At 38.2% G+C, this 10,829-nt stretch overlaps 1 pseudogene; it reads right to left on the bottom strand.

The window, feature by feature from the left end:
• LOC107559822 (lon protease homolog, mitochondrial-like) overlaps positions 1–10,564 on the bottom strand; it is a 16,564-nt pseudogene extending 6,000 nt beyond the window's left edge.
• Positions 10,565–10,829: the final 265 nt, after the last annotated feature.

Below are 10,829 nucleotides of genomic sequence, written 5' to 3'. Positions count from 1 at the left end.
CCCCGCCCACTGATTCTGCATCGTTGCCTGTTTAGCCCCGCCCACCGATTCTACATCACTGCCTGTTTAGCCCCGCCCATTGGTTCACTCATGTAGTGTAAATAACGAGAGGTGAACACAGGTCTACGCAGAAATCTAACGATAAAGATGGTGCGAATACAACAAGATGCTGCGCAGTGCCAAGCTGCGGAAAAACAGTGTTTGCGTTGCCTTCCTTCTGATCCCAACATTAGGAAAGTGTGGATGAACTTTATTTATAATGAAGATCCAGATCGCGTCAGTAAGAACTTGGTCCTTTGTTCACTTCATTTTACCGCGGATTCATTTACAAACAAGGAACAATTCGACAAGGAATTTTCAAAAAGATTGAAACTAATAGACGATGCTGTGCGACTATATTGGATCCGAAAGTAATGTCGCAACACAAGTGTGAGTAACTGTTTTCATTACGTGATCACTATTGCCTTGTCTGTTATTACAGATCGTTTGATATGTGCTGAGTATTTATGTGTTTTTAAACTAAATCACAGCAGCATCCATCTATGAAGGATTGTAGGCTGTCAAACATACACAACTATTAGCCAATCATAGCAGTGGGTGTTTACTTCCGAGGCTACGATCTGCCACGCCTATTCAAACAGAGCGTTCTGATGAGGGGGGTTAAAAACAGGACAGAAAATAGCTTATTGTGGATGAACTTTATTTATAATGAAGATCCAGATCGCGTCAGTAAGAACTTGGTCCTTTGTTCACTTCATTTTACCGCGGATTCATTTACAAACAAGGAACAATTCGACAAGGAATTTTCAAAAAGATTGAAACTAATAGACGATGCTGTGCGACTATATTGGATCCGAAAGTAATGTCGCAACACAAGTGTGAGTAACTGTTTTCATTACGTGATCACTATTGCCTTGTCTGTTATTACAGATCGTTTGATATGTGCTGAGTATTTATGTGTTTTTAAACTAAATCACAGCAGCATCCATCTATGAAGGATTGTAGGCTGTCAAACATACACAACTATTAGCCAATCATAGCAGTGGGTGTTTACTTCCGAGGCTACGATCTGCCACGCCTATTCAAACAGAGCGTTCTGATGAGGGGGGTTAAAAACAGGACAGAAAATAGCTTATTACTTCTAAATTATGATGTTTTTTATGTAAAAATCTTGATAACATAAGTGGACCACAAAGAACAGTACAAAATGAAAAACAAAGGCAGTTCATGACCCCTTTAAGATTAGATTTGCATGTCATACCTCATCAATAAGGACCAATGGGTTTTCAGTCTTGGTTTTCTTTAGACATTGGATGATTTTTCCTGGCATTGCACCAACATATGTTCTCCTGCAATGTACAAACAAAAAAAATGTACACTGAAAGTCTGAAAATAAGTATTGGCTCTACATAATGGTAATTTGCACATACCTGTGGCCTTTAATTTCCGCCACATCCGTCATGCCTCCCATGCTAAAACGGAAGTATTCGCGATTAAGTGCTCTGGCGATTGAGCAGGCGATACTGGTCTTTCCAAATCCAGGAGGCCCAAAGAAACACAAGATCTTTCCCTGTGTGCTGCCTCTCAGCTGGCTTACGGCTATGAACTCCTGCATGAATGAACAATGACTGGGGTTAAAAGGATTTAGGAAGCACATTTTTCCCATTCTCAAGGGGATAAAGTTTGAGGCACTCATGCTTGCGTTTTACCAGAATGCGTTTCTTGATGTCCTCCATTCCATAGTGGTCCTCTTCCAAAACCTCTTCGGCCTGACTCAACTAAGTTTTCCTTGCTGTTGGTGCCCCACAGCCAGTCTAAGTAGTTACGGGTAATGCTGGGGATTTTAAGAGTGAAAAAAAGGAAGTCTGAATTAATAAAATAACACCTTGAGGAGATCAAGCTTCTTTGTGGAACATGGTTTGTTGCTGGTCTAAGGTGGTCTATCAGGTTAAAACCAGGTCAACAAGCTTGTAGTCCAACTAATCGGCCATATAGTGCAGCTTATAATCAGGTAGAATCCATGTACAACCATCTTAATCTGGTTTTAGCTGGGTTTTGTCAACCTTGTTGCTAGTCTAAGGTGGTCCACCAAGTTTAAACCAAATCTAGCAACTCGTAGTCCAACTGATCAATCATCTAGAGTAGCCTGGATCAGCTAATGTGGTCTACTATGTCCACCAGCTGGTAGTCCAATGGCTGAACCTTCTAGAGCAGTTTGGAACAGCTAAAAACCAGCTATAATCCATGTACAACCATCTTAAGTTGGTTTTTGCAGGGTTTTATTAACTTTCTTGCGGGTCTAAGCTGGTCTACCAGGCTAAAACCAGGTCAGCCAGCTTGTAGTCCAATTGATGAACCATTTAGAGCAGTTTGAAGTAGCTAAAACCCAGCTAGAAACTATGTACAACCATCTTAAGCTGGTTTTAGCTGGGTTTTCAGCATGGGCGACATGCGCTTAGCCAAGCACTAAATACCCTCAACGTGTTTTTGCAGCATTGAGCAATGTAACCAATCGCAGACATATCTGTTGATTTCTTGAACGCAATGGCCACTGAAAGTGTCGCAGTTTTTAAGTGCAGACGCGATGTAAATAAGAGATTCATTGTGCAGTTTAGAGAGCTTCATTGATTATAACGGAACTTTGTAAGATCGCGATGAACGAAGATGAGTGATGCTTTTTGATCCCAACATTAGGAAAGTGTGGATGAACTTTATTTATAATGAAGATCCAGATCGCGTCAGTAAGAACTTGGTCCTTTGTTCACTTCATTTTACCGCGGATTCATTTACAAACAAGGAACAATTCGACAAGGAATTTTCAAAAAGATTGAAACTAATAGACGATGCTGTGCGACTATATTGGATCCGAAAGTAATGTCGCAACACAAGTGTGAGTAACTGTTTTCATTACGTGATCACTATTGCCTTGTCTGTTATTACAGATCGTTTGATATGTGCTGAGTATTTATGTGTTTTTAAACTAAATCACAGCAGCATCCATCTATGAAGGATTGTAGGCTGTCAAACATACACAACTATTAGCCAATCATAGCAGTGGGTGTTTACTTCCGAGGCTACGATCTGCCACGCCTATTCAAACAGAGCGTTCTGATGAGGGGGGTTAAAAACAGGACAGAAAATAGCTTATTACTTCTAAATTATGATGTTTTTTTATGTAAAAATCTTGATAACATAAGTGGACCACAAAGAACAGTACAAAATGAAAAACAAAGGCAGTTCATGACCCCTTTAAGATTAGATTTGCATGTCATACCTCATCAATAAGGACCAATGGGTTTTCAGTCTTGGTTTTCTTTAGACATTGGATGATTTTTCCTGGCATTGCACCAACATATGTTCTCCTGCAATGTACAAACAAAAAAAATGTACACTGAAAGTCTGAAAATAAGTATTGGCTCTACATAATGGTAATTTGCACATACCTGTGGCCTTTCATTTCCGCCACATCCGTCATGCCTCCCATGCTAAAACGGAAGTATTCGCGATTAAGTGCTCTGGCGATTGAGCAGGCGATACTGGTCTTTCCAAATCCAGGAGGCCCAAAGAAACACAAGATCTTTCCCTGTGTGCTGCCTCTCAGCTGGCTTACGGCTATGAACTCCTGCATGAATGAACAATGACTGGGGTTAAAAGGATTTAGGAAGCACATTTTTCCCATTCTCAAGGGGATAAAGTTTGAGGCACTCATGCTTGCGTTTTACCAGAATGCGTTTCTTGATGTCCTCCATTCCATAGTGGTCCTCTTCCAAAACCTCTTCGGCCTGACTCAACTAAGTTTTCCTTGCTGTTGGTGCCCCACAGCCAGTCTAAGTAGTTACGGGTAATGCTGGGGATTTTAAGTGAAAAAAAGGAAGTCTGAATTAATAAAATAACACCTTGAGGAGATCAAGCTTCTTTGTGGAACATGGTTTGTTGCTGGTCTAAGGTGGTCTATCAGGTTAAAACCAGGTCAACAAGCTTGTAGTCCAACTAATCGGCCATATAGTGCAGCTTATAATCAGGTAGAATCCATGTACAACCATCTTAATCTGGTTTTAGCTGGGTTTTGTCAACCTTGTTGCTAGTCTAAGGTGGTCCACCAAGTTTAAACCAAATCTAGCAACTCGTAGTCCAACTGATCAATCATCTAGAGTAGCCTGGATCAGCTAATGTGGTCTACTATGTCCACCAGCTGGTAGTCCAATGGCTGAACCTTCTAGAGCAGTTTGGAACAGCTAAAAACCAGCTATAATCCATGTACAACCATCTTAAGTTGGTTTTTGCAGGGTTTTATTAACTTTCTTGCGGGTCTAAGCTGGTCTACCAGGCTAAAACCAGGTCAGCCAGCTTGTAGTCCAATTGATGAACCATTTAGAGCAGTTTGAAGTAGCTAAAACCCAGCTAGAAACTATGTACAACCATCTTAAGCTGGTTTTAGCTGGGTTTTCAGCATGGGCGACATGCGCTTAGCCAAGCACTAAATACCCTCAACGTGTTTTTGCAGCATTGAGCAATGTAACCAATCGCAGACATATCTGTTGATTTCTTGAACGCAATGGCCACTGAAAGTGTCGCAGTTTTTAAGTGCAGACGCGATGTAAATAAGAGATTCATTGTGCAGTTTAGAGAGCTTCATTGATTATAACGGAACTTTGTAAGATCGCGATGAACGAAGATGAGTGATGCTTTTTAGTGATAAAGCACTTTCTAGGGTATAATCCATTTAGAATTTGTATGAAACTTTTGTTTTTATGGACACATAGAAGATGGAAGATGGCGCCATTGTGGTCGTTGGCTTGCCGTCGCTCCTGTGCTCTGCTCTCTTTCCTGTACGTTTTGGTGCTATCTATGTGTGTGTGTGCTCAAGGAATCAGTACCTTAATTTCCTATGATCGCCAAACCCTTCTTGATATACAATCCACTGTCATGGATATGTGTGCTCGAAATCCGAATGGAGAGAAATTCTCCTACACCCGGTTTTTCTCAGCGTTCCCGAAAGCTGCTTGCCATGTCGGCTGTTCATTTCATCGGAAAAGACGCCATAGAAAGCGTGGGAAACGGGCTGGCATTTTGGTCAGGATTAAAAGATCCTTGCACACATCCATGTCTTGCTCTTGCGATCTGCTTGGAGTCGATGGATGGGATAAAAACCTCTCTCTTCAGCGCACTACGATCCCCCGCTACACTTGTCTACTGCCCATCCTACCAGATGTGGCTACATCTGTTTGCGCTACAGCGCGGCCGCGGATCATCAAAAGAGGCGCTAATCCACGAAATCTCCGGTCACTGGATTATGCGAAACCATCGATCATATCCACTGAAGAAATTACTCATGTTACTAAACTGGCTATGGTAAACTCGAGATCTCTTCATAATAAAACTTTCATCTTAAATGACTTTTTTAAGTCGCATGACCTGGATTGTTTATTTATAACGGAGACCTGGCTTCGCAGCGGTGAGTTGGATCCTTTAATTGAACTGTCCCCAAATGACTGTCAGTTTTTTAGTTCGCCTAGGGCTATGGGGCGAGGTGGAGGTTTGGCATCAGTTTTTAGAAACATTTTTAAGTGCCGATTGCTGCCTACGGATCATTATAAGACCTTTGAAGTTCAATTACTCCAGATTCAGTTGCCTTGTCCAGTACTTTGTGCTCTAATTTACAGGCCACCAAACTACAATAAGGATTTTATTCAGGACTTTGCTGGTTTTCTGTCAAACATTGTGCCTACTACGGACAGTCTTATTATTCTTGGTGATTTTAATATTCATGTCTGCTGCCCCTCCAAACCAATGGTTAGGGACTTTATTCAGCTCATTGACTCTGTTAATCTTACACAGCATATTTCTGGCGCTACTCATGACCATGGCCACACACTGGATCTGATCTTATCTTATGGCATTTCTGTACATAATGTTGATATTTCTGATTTTTGTGTATCTGACCATAAGCCTATTCTTTTTAATATCACAATGTCTGGTCCAGTTCAGAAATCATTTTCCTCACGGTCTGTTTCTCGTGTTGTCACTTCTGATACAGCCAGCCTTTTCTCTGAGGCCTTCTCGTCTCTGTCTGAAAGTGTGTTAAAACTTCCTGACTCAGATCTTGGAATAGAAGAGATGATAACGCTTTTTAATAATGCCTGCTCTTGTGTTTTAGATTCTGTTGCTCCTTTTAAAGTTTCAAAACCCAAACAAAGGTCAGAACCTTGGATATATAGTGATATACGAGTTCTCAGACAGGAATTTATTTTTCCTCAAGTATCTTGCCTTTGGTAACAACGATTCAAAACGGAAACATTTTGAATCGTTGCAATACGGTAGGATATTGCATTGATGCTTACATCAGAAAAAATTCATCTTTTGGTTTTATTTATTCATTTCATTTATATATATATAAATAAAATAAAAAAATTTTATATATAATTTTTACAAATTAGGGCTGCACGATTAATTGAATGCGATTGTCGTGCATTTTGTTAGTAATGTGAAAGATACGCATGACAATCACAGCTTCTGTCGAATCACCATCTCGATTCCATTTCGATTTATCATGCAGCCCTACTACAAAACCATTAAAACTTTAAAAAACAGAAACTAAACAAAATAAAACCTAATTCAAAATACTAATAAAAACTATAATGACACTAACCGGACACTGACCTTGACCTCTTCTGTGACCTGGAACTCCTCGTGGACCAGGTTGTCCACCTCCACCATGAGGACGCCGGGCAGAGGAAGCGCCTCCACCACAAACTGGGCCTCTCGCACAGTCTCCAACATCGGCGACGCCGAGTCCTTGCGCAATCGCTTCTGCTTCCGCCGCTCAGCTTTCGGCTGCTCGCCCTCCTCCTGCAGTGACACCGGCTCCTCCGGCTCCACGTCCAGCTGCTTATTAATGCGGATTCTGGGAAACCACGGACAAAAAAAGTCAGAAAACGTCCCTGAAACATGCATTCATCTCAATCAGTCCACAAAGCAGCAAAATATGTTGCACATTTTTGTTGCAAAACAAATACATAAAAAAATATCAAATTTCCCTCTAGAGGTTTACGATGGAACATGGAATTTAAATAAACTTAAATTTAAATAACATTTTAAATTTACATTTAAATTTAAATAAACTGAAAAATATAATTTAATAAATAAACAAACGTTTAATTTACATTCATATTTAATAGTGCTGTCAAATGATTAATCTCTCAAATTAAAAGTTGTTTACATAATGTGTGTGAACTCTGTAAATTTATATTTATATATATATATACACACACACACACACACATGCATGTATGTATATATATATATACACACACACACACACACACACATGCATGTATGTATATATATATATATATACACACATAATTACACACACATGCATGCATATTAAAAATAATTTATATATATATACTAGTATGGTTCAGTACTGTTTTTGTTAATAAAGCACTATTTTACTGTTTTTGTTCACATGAAATGGTAACACTTTAAAATAAGAGCCCATTTGTAACATTAAGATTAATGAAAGCTGTGTAATGAAAGTATTGTTCCTTGTTAGAGTGTGTTAATTTAAACATTTTTATTATTATTATTACTACTACTACTACTGCTAGTATGGTTCAGTACTGTTTTTTTAATAAAGCATTATTTTAGTTTTTGTTCAGTATCCATTTTAAAAACTATCGGTTAATTAATCGGTATCGGCCAGTTTGGTCCAACCTAGCTATCGTTATCAGCAAAATCCACTATCGGTCGACCTCTAGTTTCTTATCCATATGACTTACAAAAGATGTTAGACAGAATGATGTGTTGTAATCGGTATCGGCCAGTGTGGTCCAACCTAGCTATCGTTATCAGCTAAATCCACTATCGGTCGACCTCTAGTTTCTTATCCATATGACTTACAAAAGATGTTAGACAGAATGATGTGTTTTTTTCATATAGCTAATTAAATGGTGAATGAGAGCGTTTCTCCGTCTGTCATCTGGTTTTGTGTGCCAAATATATTTATTTGTATGTAATAATTATAATTTCATAATATGATTTTCAAAAGCTGAAGTGATTGCCTTTATTTATTTGCTAGAATATGTATAACTCAATATTTGAACTAATTGCAAAAGCTGAATTATCAATCGAAGTCTACCGATTAATCAGTGAAATAATCGACGATTAATCGTTGGAATAATCGTTAGATTAATCTGTCGATCGCAGCCCTAATACTCAACAAATATGAAAACTTTTAAAAAGATTTTATATATTTTGTCTACAGGTTCAATAAACTGTTACATTTCCAAAAATAAATAAATAATTTTTAAAAATATATATAATGTACATTTTTTAAAATAATTTTTCTGACCATTACTTTATGCAATATTTATATATGCAAATATTTTATTAACAAATGTGGAATAACAGTTCTTTAAACAACAATCATTTTTATTATTTTTCAAAATAAATTTTTAAGTAATTTTTTTGATTTTTTTTTTTAAGTAATTTTTTTTTTTTAAATTTTTAATCAATCAATGAATCGATTATCAAGATAACTTTCAGTGTCATAAAATCTGAAAATATTGTAAGAAAACTTTTTACATAAATTTTTCTCCCGTATATGACATAATACTACTTGATATCAAATATCCAAGTACTAAATATTTAACCACAGGTTAAATCAGACGCAAACTAGTCTGTACAGAACTTTCTACATGCTCCACTCGGTCTGTGGATGAAGAAATCCAATAACAAAGTAAACGCTGTAGTAAAACCGCAGCAAAACATAAACTTTCGTGTATTTAAACGCAAACTACACCGACATAATTTAAAGGGGTCATATGATGCGATTTCAAGTTGTTCTTTCTCTTTGGAGTGTTACAAGCTGTTCGTGAATAGATCAGATCCCTGAAGTTGCAAAGACTAAAGTCTCAAAACCAAAGAGATATTCTTTATAAAAGTTAAGACTCTGCCACGCCCCCCTAAAACTGCTCATTCTAACACGCCCCCACATATCTACCTCACTATGTGGAAATATTAGCATAATGCACCCAAATGTTCATCAAAGAAAGAAGGCGTGGTTTCAGTAACCGCAGTTAGTGTTGAAGCAGCATGTCAGGGAGATGCTGTGTGTTTCTAGGCGAAAGCAAAAGCACTTTATTTGGTCTTCCGAAAGTAGATGCATTTAGGAATCTTTAAGATGACTTACAACAGAACAGCAATGCATTTTATGGGCGACCGTTTCGTGAACCTAGGAGAGGAGGTCATTCTGACTTTCAATTCATTCATTCAATTTGATAATAATTGAATAATTGTTCATTTATGATACACCTCGTTAGCAGCTTGTACCTGTGATTGTTGATTAGTTAGTACACTGTAAGAACAATATCTAGAAAAATGGAAAAGGTACTAATAATTTTTCCAGAACATTATCCATTGTAACCCGAAACACAAAATACAATGCGTAATTTAAAATGCAGGTAAAAACCTGTGATTTATTTTCTCAGAGTGTAGCACACTGACTACTAATACACTGCTTAAAACTATAATTGTTCAGAATGTGTGGTTTTACTAGCTAATAAAAAAAAACGTGTAATCGTTCAAAAGTGTTCAATGTCGTATATAAAAATAGTTATTTATATTTTAACATTATATTATGCATTTACATTATTTTACGAACAAATCTAAATTAACACAAAACATTTTTCTGCTGAGATTTGATGCAGTGACGCAATTTTGCGTCGTGATTGCGTAATGACGTCATCGCGCGGTGACATCACCACGTCATTTAGCAACAAATCGACCTTCCTTTAGCGACTTCCCCTGAAGACTAGTTGACAACACTGGTTTCTGAACGAGCCGCTCGTTTTAACAGCTCCCCAGTCTGCTGACATTAGTTAAGACACTTGCCTTAAACATTACAATGCTCACGATAACGTTTGGTATCTTTAAGCTAAGCGTAGAGCGCGTTGCCATGGAAACCTACAGCGCAAACGGAGGCTCAAAGACAACATTGTAAAGATGGCGGCGCGCTCGTTTCTCTGGAGAGCAAGGTCCGTCACGAGCCTCGATGATTTTGATGAATCTCGGGAACACCGGGTTTCTGTTGACCGCGGGAAGAGCGCGTCTAAGCCGGCTCTGGTCACGGCTGAGGAGGCGCTTCTGGACGCTGGACTGTACGAGCTCCACACTCGCATGTACGCCGCCATCTTTGATCTGGAGGATTCTATGCGAGGAGCACGTGACCGCGCCGCTGTCCGGTTCTGATGACGGCATGAGGCGACGCCACGCCCCCTATTTGCATATTATAATGAGCATCAGGGCAGCGAGCGTAACATGCTTCCGTGGTTCATATACAATACAATAAAAAGCACTAGACTATAATAAACACAAAACAGAAATCTGAAAGCATGTCAGTTAATAAGATGGTTCCTGCACGGGAGACCGAGTTAAACCATGATTTCTAATCAAAAATAAATCTTAAAATGCTTCTTTATTGTAAATAAAACTTTTAAAAATTAGGCTATAGAACTATATCCTCAGTGTCTGTTTCAGAAAAGCTGTAAACGTACTTATGCACTAAATATAAATGCACTATTTCATCATTTATAAATCAGATTTTTACCTATTTTACTTTTACTTAATTCATTTACTTATTCTATTGACCAAATTTCACATTCATAAGTGTACATTTACCAATAAAACCCCAAATTTGATGGTTTTGTTGACTGGAATATTTCTATATAGTGACAGTATCAGAGACTCTGCGAATAAGAAAGCTGTAAGAACTTTGAAAGTTCGTGAACTTTACAATATATTTATTTGATTTTATATATACGTACAAG

Source organism: Sinocyclocheilus grahami, unplaced genomic scaffold (genome assembly GCF_001515645.1).
Source record: "Sinocyclocheilus grahami isolate Dianchi unplaced genomic scaffold, SAMN03320097.WGS_v1.1 scaffold701.1, whole genome shotgun sequence".
NCBI classification, from domain to species: domain Eukaryota; kingdom Metazoa; phylum Chordata; class Actinopteri; order Cypriniformes; family Cyprinidae; genus Sinocyclocheilus; species Sinocyclocheilus grahami.
This window is presented reverse-complemented; position numbering and strand designations above follow the sequence as displayed.